This window comes from Strigops habroptila, chromosome 3, assembly GCF_004027225.2.
Source record: "Strigops habroptila isolate Jane chromosome 3, bStrHab1.2.pri, whole genome shotgun sequence".
In the NCBI taxonomy this organism is placed as follows: Eukaryota; Metazoa; Chordata; class Aves; order Psittaciformes; family Psittacidae; genus Strigops; species Strigops habroptila.
The window spans coordinates 72885104-72904626 of record NC_044279.2 but is presented as its reverse complement, the minus strand read 5'-3'; the positions used below and the strand labels follow the sequence as shown (position 1 = coordinate 72904626).

Here is a 19523-nt window from a genome sequence, read left to right as displayed (position 1 = left end):
GAAGCACTATTCTCCTCCAGCTGTTCCTCCAGAAAGTTAATTATTTTGGGAATTGATGACAAGCTGCAGCCCAACATGAAAAACAGGCATGTGGTGCATATTTGTGCAGGCGTGTTATGTGTGGTGGTGCGTGGTCTTTATCTCTTCTGCATAGAAGAGTAGGTAGAAGGATGTTGCCAAATGAAATTGGTTTCTGAATTAAAATCCTGTAAAAAAAACCACCAAACTTTGGGGCAACAGAAATATTTTATTTGCAATTCCAGTGAAAATCTTTGCTTTGAAACAGCTCTGCTTCATGATCCTTTTGGAGAGTCGCACAGCACTTTTGGAAACCCTGAAACAACAAGAGATTACATGAAAGGAGGACCTTTGTTTTGCTAATTGTATTTCTCCATATCATGACAAAACCAAAACATGAATACCAACAATGACAGCTCATGTCAGTAATTAAGGCCTTGTTGGCCACACAACCGTTTGTTTGTTTGCGGTGTGGTTTTTACGGGTTCCGAATAACAAGATGAAACCATGCTCATGGGTCACTGAGTACAGTGAATGCCAGGTGGGATGTTTGTCCCAGTTCTCGTTTGCTTTTGCTGGTATACCTCTCTTCCCTATTATGTATGTGAATTCCCTTATCTTTAATGACATGTTATATTTCAATTTTTTCCTGAGAACTTCTGCTTCACTTAGCAGCTGAGTCACTAGTTAATATTGATTTTTGTCTTGATCACTCCGTGTGCATCTTCTCCAGGATAATGTCCAGATCTGATCTAGAAATGGCTGGGAGTTTTTTGTTGGTTTTTTTTTTTTTTTTTGAGGTTCTTTGTTGTTCTTATTAAGATATCTTCCTTTTTTGCAGACACCAGTGGGAGTATCTACACAACACTGCTGTGATGTGAAGTGCATGTACAGTACTTTGCACAGCAGGATCCTGATTCGTGAATGTGGCTTCCACAGCTATGATAATACACTTGAATAATAGTAACAATGGCTTGTATCACTACCCTGTTTTATACATGAGAAAGAAAAACTTGCCAATTGAAGCCAAAATCATTGGAAGTATCAGCTAGTTTTGAGTGAACAACCTAATACCTGATTTTTCCAGACATGTAGAGTGCATAACAGGGTCCTATGGATGACAGCCTCCTCCTGCAGAGCTTGGTCTCTCCTGCCTCCTGGGTGCTCTCTTTACTGTGGGCCTTTGTCCTTCTGTGACATTCAGCTTTGGTCTCCATTCCCAGCCCCTTTGTACTCCACTTGCACTGCTGCCTCTCGCTTTGTTCTGTGTGCCAGCGCTGTGACCCGCGCAGAGAGTGCCGCCTCACTCCCTGCTTCTGAGCTGGTAGCTGCCAGCAGAACCTGTGCAGCCTGTGGTGGGATGCTGCATCTGCCACAGCACACTTCTGTGGGGCCAGAGGTTCCTCAGTGGAAGAGGGATATTGCCAAATCCTTATTTATTTATTTAATTACTTAAGATGTGCATACGGAGTTCTTTTGCGGACTCATAATGTGACTAAATCTGGACAATGTTTTCATGGTGCTGAAGGCGTGTTAGTGAAACTCAGGTCATCCTCTGTAAAAATTGTTCCAAAGCATGCATGGAAATTCTAGTTACAGAATGAATAGAAGTTGGAAAGACTATGTGGGCTTGAAAACAGTTTTGCTGTTAATTTATTTGTTCCACCCGTAATTTTTAGATGTGTTCTGAGACTTTGGTTTCAAAAGGGAAAAGAAAAAAAAGCACTGGATTTAATCTAATGTAATTCACAGTGAATATTGTGGGTTATTAGAACGGGCGTTAGTACCTGGTTGTATAAAATTACTAGAGTCTTCACATAAACACTTGTATAGCTGAAATGCCAAAGAAGACCTAAGCAAAAAGGGTTGCAGATAAAAATAACTGATTGCAGCATGCAGATCGTTAGGGGGAAGGCACTAATACAAAATTATTGGTTTCTGCACTGGGAATTCTTGTTGGCAAAGCAGGTTTGTTCAGGGGAGTATAGTTCAGTGGTATGAAAGTCCGAATTAATGACTAGCCAGTAAGGGGTCATCTGAATATGTTAGCTTGTCTTGTCAAACCTTTTACCAAATTGAAGAACAACATGTTCTTTCTGAGCTTTGAGAGAGCATCGTGTCTTCAGCAATGTTGGGCTCTTTTACAGGTGAAGAAATAAAAAGTTTCCGAGAGACTGTTGCTTCTTTCTTCCCTTCCCTTTTCCCTTCCTCGGATTGAACAATTTTGGGCAGGTCAGTTAACTTCCCTGTGCCTCAGTGTATCCCTTTCTGAAAGGATACTAGTTGATACAGGGAAGATAGACTAATTAACGGGACACATTTTGGCCTTGTGCATACCTAGTGTGATCCCTTTAAATGGGAAATGCACAACAGAATTTGAGCCAATGTTTATAATGCAGCCTTCAGCTAAAAACACTATAAAATGCCTAAGCGTTATTACAAATGGTTTCACAGACCATACACTAGAGAACACAACAGAATGGAAATTGCTTGTACAAAGTCTTTCATTAGATATGGCTAAAATATACTGCATTTTTTGGTGGCATGTGTTCTAAAAATTATTATTATTTTTTAAGAACCACAATGTGGATTTGTCATGTGGAGACAATTATTGTATATATTGTAGTTTGGGGTCATACATGTTGAATAAAACTGTGTGGAATGTGCAGTTCTTGTGAGCAATTGTTTATTCTTTATAGGACTGTAATCGTAGTTAGTCTGTGTTTTGTCTGGTAAATAAATAACTAGAGTGTCGTTGCTGGAGTGAGGAACTGGGAAGAGGAGTGTGGTGGCCATGACAGTGCCAAGGAAGAATGCTGAATGTGGGTTGAAAACCAGTTCCAGGTATATCAGCCTTGAACACCGGCAGGTCAGCGTGTGTACAGCCATGGTAATCCAAATGCAGAACATATGGAACATGTTTCCAAGGCTTGCATTCCAGGGATTCAGAAATTGGCTGACCTTCACTTTGATGTGGGCATCTCCGTGTCTTGAGTCTCTGCCTCCTGTACCATGCTTACGTACCTTCTATCTATGTGAAGCAGGATGCTGATGCCAAAGCATCTTCTCTTACTGTACAACCATGCTCCTCTCAGCAGGACACTGTTGTACGAGAGGACAGTGAGGAGGGATGAAGGCTGCTCCCAGTGCCTGCCTCTGGCATACAGTTTTGATGGTTTGCATGCTAGTGATGGGCATGTTAGTGTGGGAATCTGACCCACAGAGGTTATTGATCTTGTCTCTTCTTGCTTCCTATGTAAGTCAGGATTTGTTCCTAAATTGCCCAGGCATGCACCAGACACTTTATAGAAAAACTCTTGTCATTAGCCCTGGTGGGTTGATGTACTTGGGATAGTTGGCATGTCAGAGGAAATGTCTCAGATGAAAAGGTCTCTGACTGAATATGCAAATTATATTTGTCAGTGTTTCCCTCAAATATCTTCCAGCAGATGTGAGTACCATGTGTGTCCATTGAATAAACTAAACTCAAAATAATTTCCACTTTGCTAGATAGCTGAGGGGGGTGGGGAGCGAACTACAAAGCAAGGTAAAAACTGCATATGTGTGTTGTTATATTTGATGACCAATTCATTAAAGCCATAAGTGTATCTAGGCTTTCAATAGTGTTCTCCTGCTGTTGCTTCCTGTACTCCCTGGCTACAAAATCAGTCTCTATGGCTCTCATTTGTCTTACCCACATGAAAGACTTTGAGCATCTGCAAGTTATGATTTGAGAAGTATCTGCTTTTAAACAGAATATATTTATCACCGTGTCTTCGCAGGCAACATAGTACATTGTATAAACTAGGGGATCCTAGACCTTTGAACGCTACAGGGCTGGGTGCGATAACTTTGTGTCTGGCCATACCTATCAAACATTCTGGACCCACACCAAAAATGCCAGATGTTCAATAGATGTGGAGGCCCTCCTGTAACCTTTGCTAAGTGTTGCAAAGTGGGGAAGAGGCAGAAGAGGCAGGGGGCAAGGTTATAGCCGTCCCTTGCTCTTGTGCCATTTTAGTACTTTCATTTGAGTTCAGTATTATTTATATTTTGAACTAAAGGCCATGGGCCAACCCTCAATTCAGTCTGTTAAACTACTCCATGGTGTAAACGCTTAGTGTTCCCTAACCCTCCAAAGACGGATGGGCTTTGCTCCTAGCTCTGGTGGTTTATGAGGCATCAGTCCTTAAAGCTGCCACTGGCCCATGGTGGGATGCAAGGCCTAGGTCTTGCTCAAGTGTAACACTTTCAGGCTCTGCTCTTACCAATGGAGGAAAATAATGAAATACTTTAATGGGAGGTTCCTTTCATTAAAAAACAAAGCAACCCAGCCACACAATAGCTATGGGAGAAGGGATTGGCATGGCTGGCATGTTTGAAACTGTCCCGGCCAGTTGTAGGTGAATGTAAAATCACAGAATAAATTCAGGTCTTGTGGTTTGTAAGTGTTAAGAAGACAGTTGAGGTTGCTTAGGTTAATGTGTGACTAACATAACTTAATTTCTGGTTGCCTCCTCGGCCTTCCCTTCTCCTTGTGTCAGCGTTTCCCAGCTCATCTCAGCCACACCTCCAGCATGGCATCCGAGGCCCTTTGCCATTGGGTTCCATGCGATGCCAGCCTGGTGCAGGGGAGGGTCTTCTGTGCCTTGTGTGGGGCTGCCTGCCTCTGTGACAAAGCATTGCTTGGTTGGCCTTTCTGTCCCTGTTGCCTTGCCTTCCTAGGGAATGTGGGTCTGTGGTAATCCCAGAGCCCCTCGGCTACCCTGGCCAGGCGGCCGGCATGTGGGACAACTTAAGCAGAGAGGCTGGAGGAGCCAAGTGTCTTTGTTCTGAGGTCTGGCAGCTTGGGGGACTTGCAATTATCCAAAGATCTTACTGTGCCGAGAAGCTGAGTCAGCGTATTTGGGCTTGAGCACCACTGCCTTGGAATAAAGACACCAGTTTAGGGATATTAGGCTTAAAAAAGAAAACGAAAAAGAGGAAATGAATTGTTCCTGTGAAAAGATACCGTGCCAAGTTTGGAAACTAAATTTAGCCATTGATAGGTACATCAGAACGATTCAGGTTCTGTTGCTGATGGAGATCTCAAAGCCTCCATATCGTGTTTCCCGTACACAAAAAGGCATTTTATTCCTGCTATTATTTCTAATCTCCATAAAACACCTGATGGTGAATGATATTTCCCTTTACTTGAGGTACAAGTATTATTTTAAAATTGAGTGTGAATATTTTTTGATCACAAAGATTAGCGATGAGGGTTGGATAAAAATACCTGTTTGAACCATGTGGTAACTAGACAAATGTTCCTTTGTTTAATGGTGTTTTGTTATGGTTTTTGTCATTTTTTGTCATTGTCATTTTTGTCATTGATGCAAAAAGATGAAGTCTTTTACACACAAGTCTGACAGGGGAAGATGGCAAAGCATTTGTTAAAAAAACAGCTTCTGAGGCATGTGTTTGGAGCTGTCATTTATTTGTGTATTTTTGCCTAGCGCTCTGCTCAAGTCAAATCTCAAAGCTTTCCCTGTGGAGTTCAGCTCAGGAAGGAGTAGAGAAGGCCAGGCAGTCCCTCAGGTGGCTGGGGATGCCCAGCACAGTGGTTTTAGCAGGGTGATGCTGTGGATTGTTGTTTTGGCATGGGGGGGGAAAAATGCTTTTGAGAGAAGAGGGTAGAGCACATCCTTGGTGGATGGTGCATGCTCTAAGGTCATGCAGCCTCGAGCATGAGGTAGCTGTGCTCCAGTGCAAGACAAAAATGCCTGCAAGATACCTGCTGAAGGAAATACAGACTTAGCTGACCTATGCAGGGATACAACTGAGAGGCTTCCACACACTACTCTCTTGGGAAGACACATTTTTAACCAGGCCTATACATGAGGCATAGCATCCTTCGGGTTCCTTTACTTGTCATAGACTGGTTTGGGTTGTCACATTTATTCTCTTCGGGGTGCCAAAATGAGGTGAAATAATGAAAAGGCGATCTGAGGGTTTAAGCTCCATCTCCTGTAGGAGCTGGGTGTGCTTCAGACACCCAGGGGGTGAGTGGTTTCCCTGAGGTTCATCCGGAAAGTCTGTAGCCGTGGGGAGGGAGAGAGACAGGGTCAACCACAGCTCCAGCACTGCACTGAGCCAAGTTGTTCCTTGTATAGGTGTAACCATCTCAGGAAGGTTGCTCATGATGTGAGTGCCTTCTTTCATGGCTGTAGTCATACTTTGAAGGGATGGTGCTAACTTTCCATACTTAGCCAGCTGTTGTGTCTTGGAGCCTGGTCGCTACTGTGTACCACTGTTGATCACCGCTTGGTACCGCTTGGTCACCATTGTGTCTTCACAACCTGGGAGGAATAAGGACCTTCAGCTAGACCGTGCAGTGCATTTACATCCAGGCCAGGGACTAGCCATCTTTTTCAGCAGCAGGGTTTTTTTCAGTGTACAGCTTGAGAGTTTTCTACCTGCCTCTGTGTTTCGATAAAACAAATGTATTCTCCCATCCTGTCTGGCATTTCATGATGAAAACGTGGTCTAGTGGGACCTGTGAAGTGTCTCATTGTGGGTTGTGCATTGCTCACGAGGAATTCAATGGGGGGAAGGATTTCATGCTGTACTTTCACCTCCTTCCAGCCTTTCTTGGATGAAAGGAAAACTCTGCAGCCGTGAATGTAACTGGTTATCATTATTGGATGTCATTACTCACTCCAAGCATAAAACAACAAAAAAAAATCGCATCCCCTGTGATGTCCGTGGGTAAAACGCTGCTCTCAGTTACATTAACACTGTTGTAAAACAAAGAGTAGAGATCGGCCCTTTGTTTCAGTTGAAATATTTGTTTAACACAGGCAAGGACTAAACAATACACTTGAAAGCTATTTGTGTTATTGTCTGTAGAGCAGAGCTTGTATTTTATGAACTGGCTGATCATAAAGACAGCATAAATCATGTAAAGCATTCTCATTTACTTTTTCTTTCTTTTTTTTCTCTTTTCAGATGGGGCTTGTAGAGTAGAGTTGCAGTCAAATGTCTGCTCCAGGATATTTTAGTTGAACTGTGTGAGTGCCTTAAACAAATGTAATGGCTTTTTGGAAAGAAGCGCTGCGTGTTTCAGACCAAATGTTTTACATAGAGAACATCTGGGTAGTTCTGGGTGTTTGTATGTAGAGCACATCAGACAGCAGCCGTAGTGAGCTCAGCTGGGAGGTTGCCTGGGATGTAGTTGTAGGATATGACAGTTCGGTTGTTATGGGGAATAATTCCTATGAAGTATTGCCATAAACTGAATGTTTGGCACAAACAGCTATATCTTTGTTTTACTGTACACCCAAGTTATTCTTCTTATCTGCCCAGCAAAACTCTAAACAATGTTTAAACAGCCCAGTAAATGTTGGCACCTCTGAGCTGTGGCATGCTTATTAAAGCAAACTTGAGGAAGCCGTTACTGTTAAGGGGAAACAAAGCTTGCTCTATTTTCAACGAAGCACTATTGATTCCTGCCACAGGCAATGCAGTATGTGCAAATGGTTGCGGGGTTGAGAGGGAAATGATCGATGTTCCAGTGGTGTTGGATGGTGTTGCTTTGAGGAATGTGAAAATGCAGAACTGGTGAAATGCATATAATTAGCCTGACATTAGAGTTTATTGGGGCTACTGGAAGAACTTTAACTTGGTTATATTAATAAGCCTGCTTTTACTTCACAGCATCGGAGGGAATATATTTCCAGGAAATGTAGGAAATGTAGAAAAATGTCTTATTTGGGAGTTGGTTCTTAAATTATTTCTGCAGTTTAGCCGAGGAATGCGTGGTTCAAATGAGATTAAAGTTGTGATTTCCAGAGTAGCAATGCAGCTTCCCCTTTCAGGATTGTTTAAGTAAAAAGTTAAACAAAGCGGGTTAGGCAGTCTGTTGCTCCAGTCCCTTGTGGACAGCAATTCACATTGCGCAGCACTGCTTTAATAGTCCTGCTTGGTCTGACATGATTTGTGGTATTTGCTGAGATGAATTTCTGGATTGAGCAGTGTGAGAGGGAATTGCTCCTCACTCTGAGGAAGGGGGTATGTCCAAGTCTGTGCGAAGGTCACTGGCAGGGTGAAGTGGGAAGCCTGTGCTGCTGCTGTTGCACTACCTAACAGCTTAGCTTTTGGCAAGGGGATCCCAGAAATCTGAGTGCTAACTCTCCCTTGTTCAACTGACTCCAGCCAAAACACGTGCCAAAAAAGGTGTTTGTGCGTGTTGAAGAAGGGGGCAACAGTCCTGGAGATCACAGGGTCTGGGCGAGTTCTTAGCCAAAAGCTTTCCATCTAGAAAAAAGATTGCTGTTTCTCCCCTCCAAAGTTAACCCTCCCTGTAACTGCTTAGAACAACTGCCTGCCATTGTGAGCTCTCCTTCTAGCAGGAAAAGCTAGAATTATGTGTTTAAGGCTGCAAAATTGCTTGATCGCCAGCCACTTAATTGTAGGAAAGCATAATTCATTCCTCACCCTCTCATGTCTATTCCAAGCCCAGCTGGCTGGGGGGAGCAAGAGTGTTCCTGTTCCTGTGTTACTCTCTCCACTGAGACATTAGGGTGGCCCAGATAATTTACTTTCAATAAATAAAAGGGAGCAACAGGGGGTTCCTCTACCTTCAGGGGTATAAGTATTTCTCAGATATCAGAGGCGGATGGGGAAGAAATGTTAGCAAACTCCTTTCCTCCCTCTGTAGCAATTCCACCACGATATGTCATAAATTCTAGGACGGTCCCTTCCAAAAAGGAACCATTAAATAGGTAATGTCCAGGCAGAACAATGTAATACTGAAGCAGCGCTTTTACAAAACCAAATCTAATATTGCAAAGTGATCTGCAAGCCCTGGAGCAAAATAACCTGGGTGAGGCTTTGATACACGATTGCCAATCTTCTTGTTTGCCAAGAGTATTTTTCCAGATAGGATGTGGGTTTATGGTTCACTAGATTCCCACCAGGAAGCGGTGTTTATATTTTGATCCACCTTGAATCAGTTTAGAAAAATATGCTAGATATAGGTGCTTTTGATAGTTCTGTGCCATTAACCCTTCCAACTGGTGCTGTTCAAAATCATCTGCGTAACTTCTGTGATACAATCTCTGTGGCCCACCATCCTTGTGCGATGAATCCCTGCTCCTCAATTTTAATCCAAAAGCCTAAATTCTATAAACTCAAGTTTAAAATCTCTTCACATTTCAAAATTCCGCTGGGTTAATTAAGAATTTGAGGTGCTTAAGCAGTATACTGTTGGGTTTTAATGAGCATTGTGGTGCCTGAAGGTAGGGACGTTTCTTCAAAAGAAGACTCTTCCCAAATTTTCCTTGTATTATTGTAATTCTCATGGTGAAATAACACTTCCTTTTTTCTTCGAAGGACTGCAGAACCAGGAGAGCAAAATTAGAAGATCCACACAGTACCAGCGGACTTCATATTTGTGGCAGAGGAGGCATTGTAAACATGTGCAAAGCTCTCAGTGGTTCTGAGGCTTCTCTAAACTCACAGAAACTTCAGTGAAAGAGAGAGAATAAGCAGAGTCACGTTTATTTACCCACATCTCCTTCAAGCAGAATGTACCAGTCAGGTGGCTTCTTGGAGAAAAACTAGTTCTAAGGAAGAGCTCAAACAATGTCTAACTCCTTCTTTCTTTAATGGGAATTACAGCCTTGCGCTGATTTAGCACCTTTCACTTAAACGTGCAAAATCACTTTAGGCACTCTGGTGACTGCTGAGGTTACCATTATTTAGCAATTATTTAGCAGCACATTGCAATAGTTTGTAGCAGTTGCTTAGAGGGTGTGAATAACCCCATTTCCAATTTAAATTATTGGGAGGAATTACAGGAGACTGTGTAATTTTCAAACTGGAACTAGATCCAGGCACCAGGGCTTTATACCATTCTTCTTAAGAAAGTCATAAGGGTTTTTTCTAATGAAGTAGCCAGGACTTTGGTTTTGCATTTCATCCCCAAATCAGTGCCTTGAACAGTGTGCACTCCTACTCTGGAGGATTACTTCACTGCGGTTCACTGCTTATTCACAATGAAAAAACCAACACTGAATTAAAGTTCCTCTCTGCTGCCCCAGGTTAGCATTTTGTACTACATCAGCAGCTGTGGTAGCTGTGAGATCAAGCCTCAAAATTAATGTGAAATCTATCTTCCAGGTTTTGGAAGGGGAATCTGTAATACCCATGTAACACTGAGAACCGTAAACTTGGGGCTTGTGAATTCTTTCACTCCTCTTGGACCTGACTTGCCAGTAATTTAATTAGTGCTAAACAGTCTGTGCATAGACTTGCAGAAGTTAAAAGATGGACTGACATAGGATTCATTTCCAGTGACTTTTCCTCTTTTGCACGTGTGCTGGATGGAGCTGTGCTGTGTTTGGAAGCTGATTGATAATGATTGCACAGTTCTAACCTTATTTAAACTATGATATAAACAGACATATTAGAAATGGATGCTACCAGGTTTTTTCCTACTTAAAAGTGAAGTCAGCTTTTTTTTTCTTCCTTTTTTCCCCTCTTCATTTTTATTTTTTTCCTTTTTGGTTCCAACAAAATTGTAACCTGGAAGAAAAGCAGTTAGACTTTGTGAAATCCCAATTCAGTATAGCATTAGGCTTTAGTAAATGTGGAAGCCAAAAATAAACATCTGCTTGGCAACTTCACCAGAAGTTAACTATAAATTCAGTTTTCGTCTTTTCAGTGAATGTGGCATTCAGTGCTGGTTAACATCTATTAAGGAGGAATGATCCGTAGTTGAGGTTGTAAAGCATTTTTTTTTCCTTTTAATTACACTTGTGATCCTCCATTGCCTTGGGGAAATCCCCTACCTCACTTTCTTTCCAGATAAAATTTCTTAAGTGCCAAAACATGAACTTCCCTTGAAAGCTTCAAGGTAGTTGGATGAGATATTTGTGAGTTATTAGACTTTGGAAAAGAGATGGTCTTCCATCCATCTGTGCATGGCGGCCCCAAAACTTCAACTTGGCCATTTTTGTTATCTTTTCTTTAGTCTTTCAGAATTAGCTCATAAGCAGCTCTTTTTTTGCAGGCTGTGTTATGAACATTTTAAAGTATTAGATATTGCATCTTTGGGTATTCAGAAAGCTATGGAGTTACATTTAGAAGTGAATTGGGAAAAATGTAAGCAGTCCCACTCTTTTCTCCAGGAAGGCGAAGTCTGCACATGACAGGGACTCTCTCAGGATGCCAGCCTTGGGCTCCAGTCCTGGCAGGCCATGGCTGCAGACATCTTTAATAACCTCATCTTGTCAGGTCTCTGCTTTTTAGCAAATCCTTTGCAACCTCTGCTGCTACCAGGACAAACTTGTTTCACTGTGTGTCAGGGAGGATTGACGTGGATGCAGATCTGCAGTGGTGGGCTATTGGGACAGTGAGGAAGGGTGAGAAGGGGCAACTTGAGGCAGCGCTAGGGGAACACTGCGTTATTGCTGCGATTAGTGATTTCTTGTAGGATCTTTCTTCTAAAACTGAAGAGTCTTACAATATAGGGCTTCAGTAATGTATGAAATCCTTTTAATCTGGGAAAGGAGAAGTTTTTTGGGAGGTTTCTGACATGTATCAGTGGACTCTCCATTTCTGAATTCTCCAGCCCTCCCTTCTCCCTGTGTTCAAGATTCATTGCCCCATTATGAAAAATCAATAGCCAGGTTGCTAGCTCGTGTTTTTAAATGCTATTGGAATAAACCAGATGAATGACTTTTTTTATTCCTAGTGGTAAATCAGCCCTGGAATGATTAATACAGAGCTGTAAGATCTGTCTGGTAGTAAGGATGACTCAAGGCCAGGATTCTCAGCAGTAAATGAAGAAAGGTCTGCCAGATAAATTTGTCAGGGGATGCATGGTGTAAATATGCCAGGCTTTATATACATAGCTGAGGGTAGGGGTACGAAACAATGAAAGGATGTAAATTTTCCAGTAAGGCAGTAGTTACTCAGGAAATGTGCTCACAAATCCTGTTAGCAGGCACCGTATGCGGGGGTGAGGAAAGAAGTGGAGGAAGGGTGTTGTACATGTTCCTCCTGGCACCCACTTTGTATATGTACAGCATAAATGTGTTCATCTGATGCCTTCTACTGTTTATTAAATCTTGGTTCCACAGACTTTTTTTTCTGTGAATAAACGGGAAACTAGAAAAAAGATATAACCCCTTTGCCTAGTGTTTGTGATTAGTTAATTCCTCTTCATTTGATGAATCGTCATTTTTTTATATAATAGCAACTATCTCCAGCAGAACCAGAAGACGACAATTAAACCTAAGGTAGTTGTACCCTTGTTCTCCAAGAGACGCTGGTGCTGACTTGGAACTTTTAGTGCCTTGGTGCGAGAGTGAGTTTCCCTACAGGTAGTGAGTGATAGAGTGGCAGTAAATCAGCTTTGGTTTTTAGAAATATGATCTTTTTTATATGATACATTGGGGAGAGGGGAATGAAGCAGAGAGGTGCAGGTGTTTGCTGTATGCTTTTACCATACAGAGTGAGGCAGCTGTAAAATATACCCTTGCCTCTTAAAAGCAAATGAACTTGAAAGGTGCATCGTGGCACATGCGTCCTTGCCCTTTATGTGTGCAGCTGCTAGTTCACAACAACAGTAACAGCGTTTTGCCCTTGTTAACATCCATGACATGAACAAACATGCAATAGAATAGAGTAATGGGCAGAAGCCCTGAGGTTTAAATCTGCAGCCTCTCTGGGTGCAGATGGCACCAGTTAACTGCTCCGAGCAACGCCCCTGATTACTGCATAGTTTGCCAACATGTCAAACAATAGAGTTGGGCCATTGATAAATAATTAATAAGGATTTTTTGGCATGCTTGTCTCCCAGGCAGTATCACCATGGAGATGATCTGGCTTTTCGGATCTGAAAAGTAACAATCTCCAAAACAATGACATTGTGTTGACCTTACTCTTTCTCTGAAAGAGAGAGCTCTCGGAGATGTGTTAGCAACATGCACAAGGCCAGGCACTAATTTTGCTTCAACTCACAATGGCCTTTTATTCAACTTTTCAGTGAGTGCATGAAGTGTTTTCTATGACCGGACAAAGCTTGTTCTTAGAATTGCATGTCCTGTGTGATGTTCTTTATTACTGCGTTTGGCCTGGGTTTGGGATTGGAGTCTCAAGATAAGCTTTTTTCCCAACAAATGAACACAGAAGATACACCTATGTGGGAAGAGGCTTACAAGAAGTCGTCTGCGTGGGAATACCTTTGCAGAACTGTTTGGATGCTTGGTTTCCTTGTAGGGGTATCCATCCATGGCTCCTTCTTCCCACCTGGAAGGTCCAGAGACGAGATAGACAGTTATTCAGCCCATCCCCTGCCTTTCCTTTCTCTCCTTTGTGCAACCTCTGGAAGTGCCATTTCAATGCAACTGCATTGAAATTATCAGCATCCTCCTCCTTATCATTTGATTGCAGCAACCTCAGGGACCACCCAATTTCATAGCTTTGTTTCTCTTCCTCTTGTGTAGGTGATGTCTGGGCCAAGAGCCATAGGCAGAGACTCCCCTGGAAAAAACATAGTACAGTGCCAGACGTTATTCTTTCTTGCTCAGCTCCGTGGAGCTGGAGGAAGAACAATGTGCCGTTTCTCTCCCCACCCCCAAACATCCTCTGCTCTCCCTTTCTCTTCCCCCCTAGAATAGGTTGATCCACCTATTCTTTACCTCCCGCCCCTGTTGGCACTTGGCACATTGCACTTCCCACCTTGGAGTCTCAAAGAAAGGAAGCAGAGCTGTGAAACCAGCTGGGCTCACCCATTTCCCATTGCTGGGTGGGGATGGCCTCATTTCACAGCTTTCGGAAAGGAGAGGTTTATGTGTGTTTAACCCTCCCCTCCCTCTTCACCCCAAGAAAATAGTTTGTTATGATTTTCTTCAAGCTGCATTCCTGACACATCTCTCAGTGACAGCAAGCTGGTTTCCTTTGCTCCGACGCTGAACTCTCTGTCCTGATACCATTTTCCTGACACTCCACAACAGTATTGCAAGAGCCCATTGGAATTTGCTCGAGCACAGGTGGTATGCACAAGAGTTGGAACCGGCTTGAAAGTCACAGCCCACACGGTGGAAAGAAGCAGTTTGCTCATATCTCACCACGGTCCTAAAAATAGCCCTGGTAGATAATAAAGAGCGGAAGATAGTTTTCAATGAGACTGAATGTACTGCATGCAGAAATAGCTGGGGAGGGTTCTGTGGTTTGTGGCATTCAGGTGGTCAGCCTCAGTTACAGCACTAACTGACTTAAAAATCTGTGACTTTCTGCACTGTGGCTAATCCTACCTTTGTTTATATCCACACATCTCAGCTGGAAATGAAGCAAATGTAGGTTCATTACATGGAAACAAAACACATGAACCAGCTTCCTTGGTTGAAATCAAGAGAAACATCTTTATGCTTTGATGAGAATACAGCTTTGTTGCTCATCCCATAAATGATAATGCCAGCAGTGACTCAGCAGACACAGAGATTTGATCTGGAAACAGGCACCTACTGCCTGTCATGCCCTTTGCCAGTTGTTTAGACTTTGAGATATTTTTCTCTACACGATGGTTTTGATCTGCCTCTGTAAAAACAAAATTCTACCCATTTTGGTCTGCCCAGCAGCCAAGAAGCTCATTAGAGGAGGAGAGACATTTCTTTCAGAGATAGGACTGAATGTACAGAATCCTTTGCAACCGTCATCTTTTTGAAGTAGTTACAGTTCAATTCAAATTCTTTGTACCAAACAAAAGCAAAGAAGAATGAAGTGTCTTGGAAAATACTTAATAATCTCTCTACACCAGTTCAGAGAGTGAGTATAAATCCTCTTTCCAACAAAAGGAGACAGGTAATTTATTGCAGCCTTGAAGAGAGCAGCTTATTTCTCCACTCTTCCTGCCCAGCAAACTCTGCAAGCTGACTCATTGAGGGATGGGAAGCCAAAAGCTGTTCTCCCTCTTTCCTGTCTGCCTCTGGAAGGCAGAGCAGCGGTGTTGCTGGGCTGTGCTTGTGCAGAGCATTTGGAAATGCCTGGCAATATTAGAGGTTCAGCCCCCACCTGCTTCCTCTCCCCTGTGCTATACGTTTTGGAGAGGCTATCCTCTCTACTTGCTTCTGAGCAGAGGATGGTACCAGAACCAGCAGTGCAGGTGAGGGTGGTTTCAGTCTGGTGCTCCTTTCTCCCCCTTTAACTCCATGTGTGGGACTGTGTTGCCATCAGACCTGCAGAACAGATACTGAGGATTTTACTGGTGCATACAGCCAATATTGATCCCTAGAGTGACCATCACATGGCCAAGTTTGGAGCTGTGACCTTGGTGCTTATGCATATAACTTCACATATGTGAGCTATCCCACAAAAGTCAACGGCCTGCTCACATATGTGAGGTTAGGCATGTGCTAAAGTGTTTTTCCAGATTGGATACTGTGACTACAGGGGCTTTGGGTGAACTTGAACCTGTTTTGTTGGGGTGAAAGGCTTTAGATTTCATTATTAAGAATCTGATATGTTACTCTGTCTGAGTGCAAGGTCTTGGAGTTATCTGAAATTCTCATTAAGACAAGAAGCTAGGAAAAATACAAATTCCTCCACTAGTAAAGTTAATAAAAATAGTATAATTAAATTATCTAAGTCTTAAAACCAGTAAAATATATTGAGAAAGTGTGGTAGAGGTATAAGTACAGTGTTTTGAGAGTACCAAAGGGACTAACAGCACTTTCTCCGCAGATCTTGAGCTGGAATATTTGGAGTAGTTAATGTAGCTGATATAAAAAAGCATGTTGCGTTTGCCCTGCTGTTGATTCATAGGCTGTGACCCTTAATAAATTTAGATGTTGTACACAGTGGAGCTGTTGCTTTCAGAGAAAGCAACGAAAGTAAGCAGGCAAGCAAGAAAGAAATGGACCTGAAGAATGAACAAACAAGTTCTTTCATAAGGTATTTCTCAATTGAGATTATTTCTCATTAGGCTTAAGTTGTTCAGGTTCATCATGTACCATATCTGGCAGCAGTCCTGTAAGTGGGGTTTTGAAAAATGGAGCCAGCTCTGTCTGGTGTTAAAAGCATAAGTGCACTTTGAAAATGTGTTTTGTGGAATACTTTCTGAGTAAAATACATTTAATGAAAGAAATTCCATTATTGATATTTTAGAATACCTGGAAGAGAGACTTGATTTACAACCTGATACCAAACATACAGCTAGGGATCTTATTTTGCTCAGGGAGATGAAAGCAGCGTAATATATAATAAATACCTAAATGTGATCATGACTAGTAACATGTCCATGAAATGAACGTTTCCTACCAAACTGGACTGCCTTCTTGTTTGTGTTGAGTTTTTTTCATATCAGTAGACTTAAGCCCAAGTGCCCTTGCTGACACGGTCTGAGCAGATGGATACAGGTGAAAGACGCTTGGCTGGCAGAAATCCCTTTTTTAGAGGGGAAGAGCTGGAATCAACGCTGTCCTGCTGCTCCACTAATCCTGCTTTGGGATGCCACCTTGACAGTGACAGTCCATTGACGGCGATCGCTCGCTGTTTGGCCTTTCAGACCAGGTCACCAGCAAAGCTGTGCATTGTTGGTAGGCTTTGAGATGTGCAGCCTGTCGATTTGGAGATTGTGCAGGCTGCCAGGCACACAGTGTGGGGTGAAAAGTATTTATTGAGATGCCTTCAGACTTCTCAGTTCCCTGGAGCTCTTTCAGAGGGGAAAACCAGCAATTGAACGTAGGGAAAGGTATCAGAAATCAGCCTTTAATAATCAAATAGTTTGTTGAGCCAGGCAGTCTTGTAGGTGTGTTATACAATTTGGGAGGGAGAGGCAGGCAGCAATTTCTGAGATGCTACTGTCCTTGTTTCCTTTAGCAGTTATGTCAGCTTTCCAATTCCATTTCCTCATCTCCTGAAAGCCTCCCAGAGTTTAATTAATAAATGGCTGCACTCTGCTTTGAGCATGCTCAAGTGCTATGCAGATAGGCAGTGATTCTTTCATTAGTACGTGCCTGAAGTGTCTGAAGCCTTGCTCCAGTGCAGAGTGCTTGTACTGGTAACATGCTGTGCCCTGGCTAAGGGGCATTGCCTCCTCCACAGCACTCTTGCTGTTTGTTAGGATTGCAGGGGTTGGTCCGAGCGTGGGCAGGCGGATGCTTCAGAGGAACCAGCTGCCCTGGCTCCATTAACACCACTGGAGATAGTTCACACCTGCCAATTGTCTTTTCCTTGTTTCCGAGTGCTGGTCACTGTGATCTGAAGTAGCTGAGGGAGGGAAGAGAAAGTCTTGAATGTTAAAACCTGAAAGATGTGTTCAGCATGGGATGAGATCTTGCAGCCTGGATGTCACTGACGATCCCAAGTACTTAGGGCTGCTAAATTCTACCTCTGCAACTGGGAAGTGATGTTTTCAGGAGAGCTTAAGTTCCATCTTCAAAAGTTGCTGAAAATTTTGGCAATGGCCTTTATAAAGTAAGGTTCCTACATGCCTTAACCACTTTTCAGTGGTTGTGAGACTGTAAACTCTCTGGTCCTGTTGAAAAATATGTTCCCAGGCAACACATCTGTTTGCATTTGAAGATTAATCCAAACAAATATTTACAGACTACTTTTCAATCACATTTGCATTTTTGTATCTAAAAATATATGTTTTCATATATGCAATTATTCCACAGAGGCCATTTTCAGTAATTAAGTGTAGATGTACAAAGTCCTGTCTGTGAAGCAGAGAGTCAAGTTAGTAGGAGATTGGCATGCCCTCTGGGGTGCCATTAGTACTTTACCAGCCATGAATGGTGAAGAATTTGCTCCCTGTTGTATATTTGACAATGAAACCCTTCTTAAATTCTTCCTCAGAGCCAAGTACAAGACTGTCTTTTAATAAATAATGTGTTTTTACCCATGTCTCTATTTATTTTTTGCAGGAATGCACATGCTGCTCCAAGAGCCACCCACATCCTTCTTGTATACAGGGTGTATTTGCATTTGTAGCCTTTCCCAGTGCAAACATGGGAAGGGGGAAAAATCCAGCCTCATCTTTAGTGTTAGTTGCCTTCTCATTCTCTAGAATTACTTGGAGATTATCTTGATCACTCATTCAATTAAGATCTGTTTTATTACCTTTTCTAGAAATATGTACCACATAGATAAGACCATAGTTATGTTGGTACTTTTTAAATCTCTATCCCAAATGTTTGGGTCAAGAGGAAGAAAAGAATTGTTTAGGTTTTAACATGCAAATTGGTTTGTCCTCGGAGTTCTGCTTTTCGTTCTGTTGTCCCAAAGAAGGCTAGCACTTGAGCATGGCCCTAATTTTAAGCATGTGCTGAAATCTTTGGGAGTTGGAGGGGATGGGGCATGTGCTTAATGTTTTTTTGAACAATGTTGCTTTTCAGAGTTGAAGGCTTTGTAGGAAACCTGATCTTTAAGCTAGGTCCTGTTTATGTACATTTCAATTTTATAATATTTTAAATTTTTTGTACTTTCTTCAATATCCTTGATACTACTTCATATAATGAAAGCAATACTACCCATGCCACTTGCAATTACTGAAGTAGGCAGTAAAATTACGTTGTTCTGAAGGAACTAGGGAAATCATGTAAATCACAGATTTACAGATGTTTTCCCAGGAGAAGTCTGCAGTAGTTGGCTGCATAGAATGGCAAAAGTTTTGTTTACCCATAAAAGGGTGGTCATCTCAGCAGGCCAGTGGTGTCTTTCAAAGACGTATTGTTGATTTTAAACTAGCTGGTAATTTATTCCTTCAACTCTGGCTTACAAAAATAAGGCAGGGTAAATACTGAGTATAATAAAGGCCATGCTGCCATTCAGTATGCACAATGTGCTCACCTTCCCTCTCCCACCAGCTTCTCTCCATTGTTGGCTTTGCATTTCTTGCAGGGCATGAGCTGACCTCCGCAATTATTTATGGCGTTGTTCAGATAAGCCCTTTTTTCACAGGCACCACACATACACACACTCACAAGGGCTGTTATAATTTGAATTTATATTGCAAGTTCAGCTATCACTTCCTCTGTTCCCACCCTGCCTTTTGGAAAGATACCCAGTCACACGATGTGCTTGAGAAAAGGTTGCTGATTGAGGAAGGATGCAGGAAGGATATGGTTTTGCAGTGATTGCATAAGTGCTATGTAGGACCCAAAAGCCTTGGGTTTACATGAGGACGAGTTTAGATGTGAATTTCAAAGATTTATTTATTCTAGTTTTTAAATAAGTCATAACTTCTGAGTGGTTTGCCTGCTTTAGAGAACCTTGGAGCAACCCATGTTAATGTGATCCTCTGTGTATTAACATGGACAAGTATAAAGTTGTAATTGGCACCCTCGATTCCTTGCCTCTGTTCCATCAGAGGTCTCAACCTTATTCCAGAAGAATTGCCTCCAAAGCTTCTGTTTGAAGTTGTCAGATGCAGCCGTGTTTAAGCAAATGTATTTCCCATCAAAATCTTTTGGGAGTTTTGCCATTTGCCTTGGATGGAGAGTGCTTAAGCTAAC

The 19523-nt window shown here is 42.3% G+C and overlaps 1 protein-coding gene across 1 annotated transcript in view; it reads left to right on the top strand.

The window, feature by feature from the left end:
* Window positions 1-19523, top strand: part of NUAK1 (NUAK family kinase 1) — a 49265-nt gene that overhangs the window by 4353 nt on the left and 25389 nt on the right. The gene's annotated exons all lie outside the window — the stretch shown is intronic.